Source organism: Xenopus laevis, chromosome 4L, assembly GCF_017654675.1.
Source record: "Xenopus laevis strain J_2021 chromosome 4L, Xenopus_laevis_v10.1, whole genome shotgun sequence".
NCBI classification, from domain to species: Eukaryota; Metazoa; Chordata; class Amphibia; order Anura; family Pipidae; genus Xenopus; species Xenopus laevis.
In genome coordinates, this window is record NC_054377.1 from 85,809,498 (window position 1) to 85,823,201 (window position 13,704).

The 13,704-nt window shown below is 38.8% G+C and overlaps 1 pseudogene; it reads right to left on the reverse strand.

Moving 5' to 3' along the window:
* The window catches only part of LOC121403047, a 30,773-nt pseudogene extending 22,626 nt beyond the window's left edge, over positions 1-8,147 (reverse strand).
* Positions 8,148-13,704: the final 5,557 nt, after the last annotated feature.

Sequence of the window (13,704 nt, forward strand, 5' to 3'; positions counted from 1 at the left end):
TTTCAACCTTTCCAAGAGATATATCATCTGGTGCAAATTTTGTCAAAGCCTCAGTGGTTTACATATACATACATACCAGTCATTTTAACTTATGCTTCAAAAAGCCTTAGATCGTCTCAACATCTTAACTATACAATTACCAGAGCTCTGTTGGACAAGTTTGCTGCATTTAAGGGGAAAGAATATGTAAACTCCACTGTATTTATATTTAATAGCATGCACCAACTCATCACTGGTGAGTGCACCAATGTTAAAGTAACCTAGGTCAATGAATTTTAATCCCCGGTTTGTGCTTAAAGGACCAGTAACGTCAAATTTTTTTTTTACAAAATTCGTTAGTATACATCGAAATATAAACACCAACACACTTTAAAATTTTAAATTGCAAAGCCTTTATTAAAAAATAACTTACTGAAACTCCACTTCCTGTCCTCTTCTGAAACGGCGACAGGGCGACCATCCTTCCTGCAGCAGTTGATTTCTTCTCCCTGGCTATCTATCCTGGCCACTCTATGTCTGCCGCGCTCTGCCAGCAAGATTGACAGCCAGCTTCTTCTTCTCCAGTCACTTCTTGATGCAGCCGTACTGGTCCTGGTGGTGAACATCTACGGGGCTTGCACAAAACCGGCGTGCGCTGGACTTCTCCCTGCACACTCGGTGTGCTGCTGCTGCGGACTCTGAGCCCTGCTGCCCCTTTGTTTCCCGTGCACCCTGTGTAATGGAGGTCCCTACTGACTGGGGTCTGCGGCGCTTGTTGTTGCTCCCACCTCCGGGCCTGTCACTCCGGATCGCTGGTAAGTTGTCTAAAGTTAAGGAAATAATGTATAACCAGTGGACTGTACATATAATCCCCCACACCAGCCACTAGCATATCCTGTTGAATCATGTCACTCTCCCTCCATCTGATAATGTCAATTATACAACATTTGAAGGGCCAGTGACACTAAAAACATCTACTTCAAGGGCTGCATATAATCAGTTAATCATATAATGTTCTGTTACCCCACCCATTTGTACATTAGCAAACAATCCTTATTTATATAAATAACCACTTTGGTCACTGTGAAGCCAATCACTTTGCACAGAAGGTAACATAAAAAAATTTCTTGTTAGCAATTTGAACTGTCAGGTGTCAGGAAAGAAATGGAAGCTGCTGAAATCAGCACAGAAGACCCAAGGAAAGTCTTTTGCAGAATGTCCCGCAACACTTCATATCTGTAAAACAGAGCATTGTGCCTGGGCTCACAAAGGAGAAATCTTCTATCATAGGGTGCTGTTCATAGGGGTGATTTGCAAACACAACTGCAAATGAAGCTGCCCCATAATGGACACAATGGAGAGTATATATGGCCACAATTCATTAAGGTGCATCCATCCTGTTTCTACTGATGAATGGTGTACAGCTGAACATCTTAATGCTGGAGATCCATGGATCTGCTGTTAGCTCCGAGGTTTACACAATGTCTTGCATCAAGGCACACCAGACTTGCTTCCAGTGAGTCTGATGCAAACACCACTTTGAACATGTGTTCTGAAAGAGACCTAACCTTCTAATGCAAAAATATACATCCAATTTGATGCATCAGGCATAACTGCAGTGGACACAACTCGGAGCAAAGCTATGTTATGCAAGAATTATGGGGAAATAATACTGCATTATTAGTAAAATATAAAAATATAAAATGCACTTTCTTTTTACTTTTAAAAAAATGATTATTTGATGTCCCCAAAGGCTTATTATTTAACCTAATTAAATACACATTTTGAAAAAAGGAAGTGCTGCAGTATTATTTTTAGTTTGTATTAAATCTTGGGCAAGATTATTGCTGTGATTGCACCCACCCACAAAGATTTTTATGGTGGCTGTTGCATGCCTAATTGTTGAAAGACTGCATTATGGGTAAAAATACATCCTCGTCTGAAGTTGCACTTTGCAAACCACACTTGCATTAGTAGATGACCTCTCGTGTGCTGGGTCTCAGACAAACAAACAAAAAAAACATAACATTACAAAAATAATTGGGCACATACTGTGCATTTATCTTATCGAAAAATGAATATAAATTTGTTTGTACACTCATACATACTCACCTATGAGGCATATGTCTACCAGAAGGCAGGCCTATGTAAAGGTGTAATGTTAAGTAAAATAAAGTCATATGTCATCACTGGAATTCATCTACAAATGCCATCGTCCCTTCAGCAACACTGTGACAATGGAGGCTGCCAGTTACTGGGCCAACACCGTATCTCAACCTTGCTGCAGTCTGATAACAAGGAAGCTTTTCTTCAGTGGTTAAATAAAAAAGAAAATTTTGCCCAATCAATAAACTAAAGACTTCAAAGCGGAAAATTGAAAATAAGTCTTCTGAGGCTGTGACCTGATGGTGGTTTTGGCTCTACCTACTGCATAATCACCTGTCAGATTGTTAATACATGGGGCATAGTCCTTCTGCCATAAAATAAATGTTTGCACTGATGGCAACTTGTATTGATTCTTTAAAAAACAACATACCGGTTAAAGGGCACCATTCCCTTTCTTTTCCATGTCATTAGCAATAATGAAGCTCTTATTTTTTCCTAGGCAGAAGCCACGTAAAAACACACACAGAAAACATTTTAGGAAAATGTGCAGTTGAGTTTTTATCTGATGATCTATACGCCTACACAATATGCAGCTCACTGCCTAGCCCTCCCTATCATTTCTTGTGGCCAACTAAAATGTATGCTTTGCTGCCCACAAACAGTAACATGTTTTCACTTTTTGTGGGTGGAAAAAAATCCAAATAGTAATAAAACCGTTTAAGAAAAGAACAGAGCAACATCTCCCTCACATACTGAAAAGCATAACAGTTTCAGGAAGTCTGGCTTTACATATAAGAGCAAGGGGGAGATGTTTTTTTGTTATTCTCATATTACTTATGCCCTCATATGTTCTATGAAAAGGAAGAAATAAACACACTGTGATATCTTGTATGTTCATGTAAATAATCGTAATCATAATTATTATTTTATGTGGCAACTGCTCTGGAAAACTGGTATTTCTTGCTGGATTCGGAAGTGTTGCTTAGTCTTATGTCATCATATTAAAACTGACATTCTTATAACGAAATACTTACAGGAAAGTTGTTAAGGGAAAGAATATGCACAATGCAAAAATTTTTCCTTTGGTGTAAACATTATTCATTTGCCCTAATAAGCGATACAATAATTCATATCTTTTTCACTAAAATGCACAACTAGACTATAAATTAAAGTTGTTCTCACATGCCATAGACAGTCATTATTTATGTGGCCAGTGGGAGGCTTATAGGGCCTCTGTGTACTTTATATGCCAGGGCCTATTTTGAATCTTAGTCTGTACCTGCGGGGGGTGGGTCAGTCCTGTAGTCTGGAGAACAGAGGTAAATATAAGGATTACATTGCGATAAGCCCAACATGAGTGTTAGAACCCACACTTGTGTGTTTGCTGGATGTTGGTGCACAGTGAATGTGATATTACTTCTTACTGGGAAAGTCATATTTGCACCAAATAGTGAATCTATCTTTGGGCAAGTCTTGTGACATTAGACTGATGACATGTGACAATGCAGTGCCAACATCAGCCTATCAGACCTTGGCCTGGATTGTTAAAATACATGTTTGGAACTGTGCCAATCCCCCTTAATTTTCCCCAAAAATATATATTTTTTTGGTGATGCAGTGCCAGAGTATGCTAATAATGGTTTACAGCCCCAAGCTTTATCATATCATATTTAAATGTCATGTGCTTAGCAAGAGTGTACTTGTGAATCTTAATTCAAGCTCTTACACTAAAGCCTTCAGAGTTTCCCTATTACAGGGGCTTGTGGTTAATAATATGCCAGTCATGATTTAAAATCACATTATTGTTCAGAGCCTGGTGGACATGGTTTGAAACATACAGAGCTAAAGGTATATGCATAGCAGAACTAGTAAGGGGAGAAATGCTGATGCAATACTATTTTCTTAGGCAGTTCAAGGCACAAACATGAAACTGTGTGAGACAGATTTTTCCACCTGCGCAGCAAATCATGCTGATATTTGTAGGTTTTCTTTAGATATTTCAGAGAAATAAAGCCACAGAGTTGGTTGTTGTGAGGGCGAGTGAAAAGAAGGGAGGAGCGAGAAATGAATAGTGACAACTGAAACTTGTTTTTTAACCCAGTGCATACCTCCCAACATTTAGGAAACAGAAAGAGAGACAAAAAGATTTGGCACGCATAGCACGGTGAATTTTTTTGGACACGCCCATTTTTACCCCTAATTACCATGTTAATTTTACATAATTTGGCAGGTTATGAAAGTTTGAACACATTTCTGTGGTTTTTATATGTTATTACAGTTTTGCAAATTAAGGTGAATTACCCTTTAAGCTGTGAGTCTTCATTCTCTTATCAAACTGTTACAAAAGTATGTTAAGTATCTATTCTGGGCTGCCTGCCAAGAACCAATTAAGTTAGAAACATTGTATCCTTTTCCGGCTGTTCAGTGCAGCAGATCAAAGAGAAACTCTAGAATTATCAGTATAAATCAGTGACAGCGGGTTGAGCTGTCAAAAGTGGGACTGTCCCGCTCAAAATGGGAAAGTTGGGAGGTATGCCCATTGTAAGTCTATTTAAAAGTAACGTTCTACTTTGGCTTATGCTTCCCTTATAAACTTATAACCACTTACCTGTCCAGCCCAGGTGCACTCACAGTATATCCAGCTTTCAGTATCTATATCAGGGATCCCCAACCTTTTGAACCCATGAGCAACATTCAGAAGTGAAAGGAGATGGGGAGCAACAATAGCATGAAAAATGTTCTTGGGGTGCCAAATAAGTGCTGTGATTGGCCTTTTGGTAGCCCCTATGTGGATTGTCAACCTACATTGAGGTTCTGTTTGGCAGTTCACCTGTTTTTTATACAACCAAAACTTGCCTCCAAGCCTGGAATTCAAAAATAAGCTCCTGCTTTTTTAGGCCACCGGAGCAACATCCAAGGGGCTGGAGAGCAACATGATGCTCACAAGCTACTGGTTGGGGATCACTGATCTATATGATGGGTAGATGATCGTGATCAAAATCATTGGGCTATGGAAACCAGTTGGTTATTCAATCAAATAGGTCTTAAATTTAATTTGCTAATGCAGATCGATAGCCATACCATACATCTGTCGGACCTGTCTTTGGGTCGACACTGCAGTGCAAGTTCCCCATTTATGTTGAACTTGGGGAAAGGTTGCAAAGCTCTGATGTACAGAAATATATACAGCTCTCCAGCATATCAGAACTATGTACCACCCTGAACTCAGCAAGAAGGGAGAACTGAGATCACCAGATTGGGGTAGCAAACTGTAAAATATATTCATATCCTTTTTTATTTTATTTTTTAAATGCCATTGCCTGGATTTTCATAGACATGATTCTTTTCTTGGTTAGTAAGTGGGACAATGTCTCATTGTTGATATCAAGCAAGAGAAAATGGTAAGGAACCATTTGAACCAAACAAATGGTTGTATTATAGTGTGCATGTGATGTTCCAAATGCATCACAAAGTGTTACCATGTAGCATTTTCAAAAGTCTGCATTGGTGACTATAAATATCTAATCCCGTAGTTGTCCTGTGCCACATTTGCTTTTGCTTTCTAGTCTCTACTGTTTAAATCCTTTACCAGAACTGAACTCCAGGTTAAATTAACCTTATGCCCTGCTGGATATATTATCATCTGAATATATGAACATCCCTGCAAACAATGGTGAAATGCACAGTTTGATAAAGTAGCCCAATGCTGTCCAACTTCTATGGTACAGAGGGCCAGAATTTTTCTAGTCTACATGGTGGAGGGCCGATAATGGAAGCCAGTGTTAGCCACTCCCTATTTTTTAGACCACACCCACTTTAAACCACACCCATGTTACCACAAGACCATGTCCACATTAATAGCACACCAAAAAACCAGATGGTTGGTGCTCACTGCAGAGATCAGGGCAAGAACTAGGGGTAGGCAGAGTAGGCGGCTGTCTAGGGCCCCATCATTGAGGAGCGCACTTTTAAGGGGAATTTTTTTCGTTTTTTGATTTTTTAATTTTTTTCAAGTGTTTATTTAATAATTTGTTTCAGTAATCATGGTCACCCAGTTGGGTGGAATCCATCTCCTTCACCTTCTCCCTCTTGCCGGCAAGTGGCCTTTAAAGGAAAACTATACCCCCAAAATGAATACTTAAGCAACAGATAGTTTATATCAAATTGAATGACATATTAAAGAATCTTACCAAACTGGAATATATATTTACATAAATATTGCTCTTTTACATTTCTTGCCTTGAACCACCATTTCGTGACTGTATCTGTGCTGCCTCAGAGATCACCTGACCAGAAATACTACAACACTAACTGTAACAGGAAGAAGTGAGGAAGCAAAAGGCTGAACTCTGTCTGTTAATTGGTTCATGTGACCTTACATGTGGTTTGTATGTGTGCACAGTGAATCTTACGATCTCAGGGGGCGGCCCTTACTTTTTAAAATGGCAATTTTCTATTTATGATTACCCAATGGCACATACTACTAAAAAAGTATATTATTATGATAATGGTTCATTTACATGAAGCAGGGTTTTACACATGAGCTGTTTTACTCAGTATCTTTTAATAGAGACCTACATTGTTTGGGGGTATAGTTTTCCTTTAACTGGAAGATAATATGTGGTTTTGGGGTCTGTCCTCCGCAACCAAGAACAGACTGAGAAGAACTGACTGACTTCAGTGTTATTGGCATTCTTATTTTACATTGCCTATCTTTATTTTCAGGCTCTGCCCTATTTATATTCCATTTTCAGGTGAATGCCTGGTTGGTATGGTATTTATTTTTTATATAATTTTTGAATTATTTGCCTTTTTCTACTAACCCCATACAGCTTTCAACTGGAGGTGACCCAAACAGACAAAAAAACGAATAAATACTAGGTAATGCTACAATTGTATTGTTATTGTTACTTCTATTCAGGTCCCCTCCTATTCATATTCCAGTCTCTCATTCAAACCACTTCCTGGTTGCTAAGGTAATTTGAAGCCTAGCTGCTGAAATTCCAAACTGGAGAGCAAAATAAAAAGTGAAATAATTAAATACAAATAATAAAACATAAAGACCAACTGCAATTTTCTCAGAATACCATTCACTACATTACACTACATTATATTTGAGTTAACTCAAAGGTGAACAACACCTTTATACCAAAATAGATGAAAAGTGTCTGAAGGCATTTTGTAAGGTAAAAATATATTAGCTAAAAACTAAAATAATGTAAATACCAAAGTAAGTTGTTTCAGACAAGCTAGCAAGTATCTACTGCTTCGCTGCTGATAGTGGCACTGGCTTTTTGTGAATGAATATGTTCTTCCCAGCTAAATACTGTATGGCCATGTAAACATTGTGCCAAACAAGGGCCCTTTTGGAGTATTTGGAATGTCTCTGCCTTCAGAATGTGTCAGGAGGGACACCCTAGTTTACCATGGCTTAGGATAGGAAAACACACCAACCAGAAAAGGAAGTGCACATATTTATCTAACAGGGGAGGGGAGAAATTCACAACTATAAATCCATTTATCCTGCAATGGTCAGATAACAAAGAAACACATTCCATATAACCCCACTAACCTGAACAGAGGGTTATTAATCAGTCCCCTCAGAGAAGCAGAGAGGGAAATGCAGTCCCCTTGCAGTGAGCCTGGCTCCTCATGCTTACAAAAGTCAGGACAGTGAGCCATAGTACAGCAGGGAGAGAGAAAGAGAGAAAGAGAGAGAGAGAGAGAGAGAGAGAGAGAGAGAGAGAGCAGCCCTGCGTGCCACAGCAGTTACTTATTTCTACGTGAGCTACACTCTCAGTTCCTTCCCCCCTGATGTAGTTTTCTTTCATTAGATCTTGCTGCAGCTCCCTCACTCCCTAGTCACAAATTCCTCCTTATTCCTAGAACTGTGTGCAAGTTCTGGTCTTCTCCTGGAAGCAATGTATTTTACACAAATACTGGCTACACAGCTGGCCTGGCTTGCCTCCCCTGCTAAGGGTTTGTTTTAGAGCAGGAAAAAAGAAAAACCAGGCATGGATAAAGTAACCCCCATTTAATTGTATATGTATTTTGAGAAGGGTAAATAAACTAATAAAAGGCAATTTTGTGGAAATTAAACATTTTCAATATTTGAGTTTGTTATGATAAGTGTATTTTATTTCATTTTCAAGACAGTGGGTATATTTATGAAACTAATAGAAAGAGATCCCAGTGCCAGTAATATAATGGTTGGCCTGTTACACTGGTTTAAACTTTCATTACTAATACACCTATAAATAAACATATTCTGTAGACATACATATTATATGTATTTAATTACTGGTAACTATAGATGTAACAATGTATGCCTGTGTAAGATTCTGTTGTCTCATGTGAAACATTTTCTCTGTTTATTGTCAGACAGTACACGTGGGGCCTTCTAAACTTAGGCTGACACACAGGTTATAATGTTATAATACACAAAAGCCATGAATATCTTGTAAATTTTATCCTAATAAACAGTGAGTAGTGATGTCATCAGTTATAAACGGTGAGTTCTGATGTCATTTCTGTCACATGACTCACTGAAACTTGTGTATTATAATAAATAAAGTACCCCCAGTTGCAAAATATGAGGATATTAGAAGTTACCTTAGAGTTCCATGACCTGTATAAAAACACTTGGCCTTCAGCCTTGTGTTTTTATATGGTCATGAAACTCCTCGGTAACTTATAACATCCTTATATTTTACAAGAAGGGGTACTTTATTCACTATATACATTAGTGATAGACGAATCTGTGCGATTTCACTATCGCCAATTTTTTTTTGAATTTATCACAAAATGGCAACAAATTCGCAAAACACATTGAAGTCAATGGGTGACAAAATTATTTTGGTTAGTGCCAATTTTTATACGCGCGACTCAACGGGCATCCAAATAACTTTGACGTGCGAAGTTTTGAAACGCAGCAAACTTTTTTTTTTTGGTTCGACTGCTTTTTCGCTGTTGAATTGTCATTGCAGTTTCGCAAATTCATTTGCTTGCGACGAAATGCTGAAATTCGCCGCTAATTCACCCAACACTATTTTACACAACATGCTTGGGAATCCAAGAATATTTTTAGCTTCAGGAAATGATCATACAAACACTCAAGTGTACAGTCTGTTTTAAATCAATGAGGGTACAAACCCATCCAAGCACGAAGCACCCATCTTGTGTGGTGATTTCCAGGCACTAGAATGGATCTTAAGCATTATAAAATGTCAACAAGAAAATCCAGTAAGGCAATTACAGGGTTAGGAACTCACCACTATAAATCGCCACCCCAGCAAAATGATAAATTACAAGCAAAAATGGGTAGTGTGTGATAGTTTATCTACAGGTCTTGTTTTGCCAAGTGTTGCCAGTAAACATGTGGCTTAGATCTAGGAGTGCGCCAGGTCCAAATACTGAATCATCCACAAACTATTTGACCAAACAGTGAACTGAATCTGAATGCTATTTTGTAACTAAAACTTAATGAAAATATAAATATTGCATCACATGTAAACAAAAATAGTATTGTTCAGTTGTCCAGAGCTAGAAAGCCATGTGACTTCAATCATTTATTTTTGGTTTGGCTCAACATATATGATCTGAGCAAATCACAAACTAAATCCAGGATGATCACTGAGAAGATCAAAGATAAACCCAGAACCAAGATTTATTACCATCCTACCCTTCTTTTCAAGGGATCCCTTGCCTGGAATTTGGACTTGCACATGCACATACAGTCATATGAAAAAGTTTGGGAACCCCTCTCAGCCTGCATAATAATTTACTCCACTTTCAACAAAAAAGATAAGTGGTATGTCTTTCATTTCCCAGGAACATCTGAGTACTGGGGTGTTTTCTGAACAAAGATTTTTAGTGAAGCAGTATTCAGTGTGGCTAGTTCAGGGACTGGGGCCCTTGTTAAAGTCTAGGGCCGGATGAATTTAACCCAATATCAACAAATTCTTCAAGATAATGTTCAAGCATCAGTCAAAAAGTTGAAGTTACGCAGAGGTTGGATATTCCAACAAGACAATGACCCTGAACACACTTCAAAATCCACAAAGGCATTTATGCAGAGGGAGAAGTACAATATTCTGGAATGGCCGTCACAGTCCCCTGACTTGAATATCACTGAAAAACTATGGGATGATTTGTAGCAGGCTGTCCATGCTTGGCAGCCATCAAATTTAACTGGAGAGATTTTGTATGGACAATTGGTCAAAAATACCGCCATCCAGAATCCAGACACTCATATCGGAGGCGTCTAGAGGCTGTTACATTTGCAAAAGGAGGCTCAACTAAGTATTGATGTAATATCTCTGTTACGGTGCCCAAATTTATGCACATTTTATGCATTTATGCATATTTTCTGTTAATCCAATAAACTTTATGGCACTGCTGAAATACTACTGTTTCCATAAGGCATGTTATATATTAAAAGGAAGTTAATACTTTGAAAGCTCAGCCAATGATAAACAAAACTCCAAAGAATTAAGAGGGATTCCCAAACTTTTTCATATGACTATATGTGCAGTCAGAGAATATGCTAAAAGTCTAACTAAAGGCATAAGGTATCCCTTGGAAAGAAGGGGAAGATAGTGGTGTAGCACTGAGATGAAGAGAACCAGAAGCTGCATATTTTTCTCTGCATATGATCCCCCACCTGGGAGTGGCCTAGCAAATTGACACCCCCAGTATGAATTGGTTTTTGCTTTACCTGAAAATTAATGTGCAGAATACATTTTCAATACAAGCAATATTAATCTGCGCTAGTTATGTATTTTTTCTGTAGCACACCCTTGGGTGAAGCTAATATGTATGAATAGGTCAGCACACTCAGTGACACCCCGTACCTTTCCCAGATAAACCACAGCAAGGTAAATGGTGTTTAAACAAAAAGATCCCTTTTTATCATTTAAGAGAAGCAAATGCAGGGATCTGAATATAACCAGCAATATAAAACAACATGCATATTATAAAACAGTAGCAGTTTAACACTATTATTTACCATATACAGCAAACTATAATGCTGTGTTAACTCCTCTGTCACACTCCCAAATGATTTGTGCACATTGGGGCCCTTTGGTATTACTCCTCACTAAATCAATGTCTGTTAGTGCTGTTCCTTTAATTTGTTGGCCAACAGCATAACTCTAGCCACTTAAGTGAAAAACACCATCCTTCCTGTTAGGAATCACTTGGCAGATGATATAGTTCAGCAACAGCAGGGTTGACTCCTTTTCTAAAAAATGTTACTGGCCGGTGGGGGGCGGTAACAAAAAGGGGCTATCTTTACAAATTACTGGCAACTGCATTGCTGGTGAATTTGTAATACCGGCCCCGGCCTTGGCAGGTGTTTTACCAGGGTGGCAACCCTACTCCTATGGGTTAATAAGTTCACAGTTACCCCAGTAGGATAGGGTGTTGGAAGTTTATTCACAGTCTGTACTCCTAAAACACTGGATCACTTGAGTAGCAGATATGAGCAGATATTGATATGATGCAGGCAGCTCTGTCCTCCAGCAGCATAATCACCTGGGCCTAGGGTTGCCACCTTTTCTGGAAAAAAATACTGGCCTTCCTGTATATATTTATCTTTTTCCCCTATTAATAACCATCATTTTTACCGGCCAGGTGGCAACCCTACCTGGGCCTCTGTGCAGCCTTCCAGCCTGGGACTTTCTCAGCCTACAGCCAGACAGCTTCCCTGGGTTCAGGATCTCTGCAGGTGGCTTTCTCTCTCTCTCTCTCTGGCAGATCTCTCTCCCCAAAGCAGGAGACACGCAGCAGTCAGAAGTTCCCTGCTGTCCCACAGCTCTCTTCTTTACCCCTCAGTCATAGGGCAGTCCCCTCCTCCAAAGACTTTTTCGCCCTTTTTTCTCATTGGTAGTTGCAAGGCCCATGCAGGGTCCTGAGTTCTGCTGCATGCTGGAAATATAGTTCTCTTACTGTCCTTGCAATCCAATAGAAATCTAGGCTCTTTATTGTGGTGAGTTTCTGTTTATATATCTTAATTAGGGGTGTTACATTTCTTTAAAAAAAAGAGGATAATACTGGGAGTCACAAAACTCCTTAGGGTGCATATATATTCCAAAAAAGTTAGTGTACAAGAATAAGGCACTTATTCTTGTTCTTCAACTGCTCAAATAGTGTTCAATTGCCACACAACATGTTTCGAGCCTATGAGGCCCTTTGTCAAGTATTTTTTCTTTAATGTGTTACACTTCCTATACAGTAAGAAATGAATCAACTGCAGTATGTCTTGGAAACTTACAGGCCTGGAACACAAGGCACACATGTGTCAGTAAAGCTTCTGAGTCATATGAGAAGGAAGGGAGAAGCATCCCACCAATATACCCTTGCATACCTCCCAATTGTCCCATTTTTTAGAGGGACAGTCCCTCTTTTGACAGCTCAATCCACAGTCCCTCATTTGTACTGGAAAGTCCCTATTTTCTCTGCACTGAACAGCCAGAAAAAAAAACAAAGTTTCTAACTTAATTGGCTTTTGACAGAGAGCCCAGAACAGCCACAGCTGCAGATAAGATACTTTTGTAACAATTTTGAGATAAGCAAATAAGTAATTGTAACAATATATGATAACAAGTCAGACTCACAACTTAAAGGGCAACTCACCTTTATTAGCAAAACTGCAGTAACTGGAAAAAAACGGAAATATGTTTAAACATTCATAACCTGCCAAATTTTGTAAAATGAACATGGTAATTAGAGGGTGTGGCCAAAAAATGGGTGTGGTCAATAAAATTTGCTGCACTGCAACAATGTTGGGAGGTATGCCTTAAATTAGGCTTATTGTGAGTAAGCATTGGAATTAGAGATTGTACGTGCTGTGGTATTGGCTACTGACAAGGAATGTTTGATTATGGTATTGACATGCTGGAGTTGTGTATTTCATTGATGAGGATTACAAGGTATAGGAACTGAATTGGATTTCCTTGCTGCTGTCTGAACCCATTGTAGAGGGGAGGTGCCTTTATCTAGTAAGTGTAGTTTGTGAATGTTTGCGTGTGCTGTGGCCTGTAATGTACATTTTCAGGTTCATTGTGTTTTATTTTTATTTTAGGATTTATCAGTTTGTTTGTTTTAGTTTTTAGGATTTATCAGTTTGTTAACTGAACACACCTAAATATCCATGCTGTCTAGTCAAAACATTTTGTGACCTTCAGGGACTTAAATGGTTAATAGCATATGCTTTCTTTCGCTGTTACTAGGAGAAGGCTGCAATAAATACAGAAACGATTGCAACAGAACAAATAGCAGACATATATAACCTCTTTTCAAAGTGGCTGCCAGTGATTCAATTCTTTTTTTCTGCCTGACTGCACCCTTCAGACTGCCTGTTTATCCCACATAGTACACATACGTAGGTAAGGCCTGCCACATTACAAGGAAAAGTATATACTCACATCTCTACAGTACTATACTTTCAATGTCACATTACAAGGTGATATCCAACGAACAGTGAGCCTAAGACCTAAGTCCTGGTTTTGTTTGACATGCACACACTGTTCTGCACTGATAAACATTCTTGCCCGCTTGTATCCAGGAACTTCATGATTCCCATAGCCTTTATGAGATTTTTATTGTGGAGAGAAAATT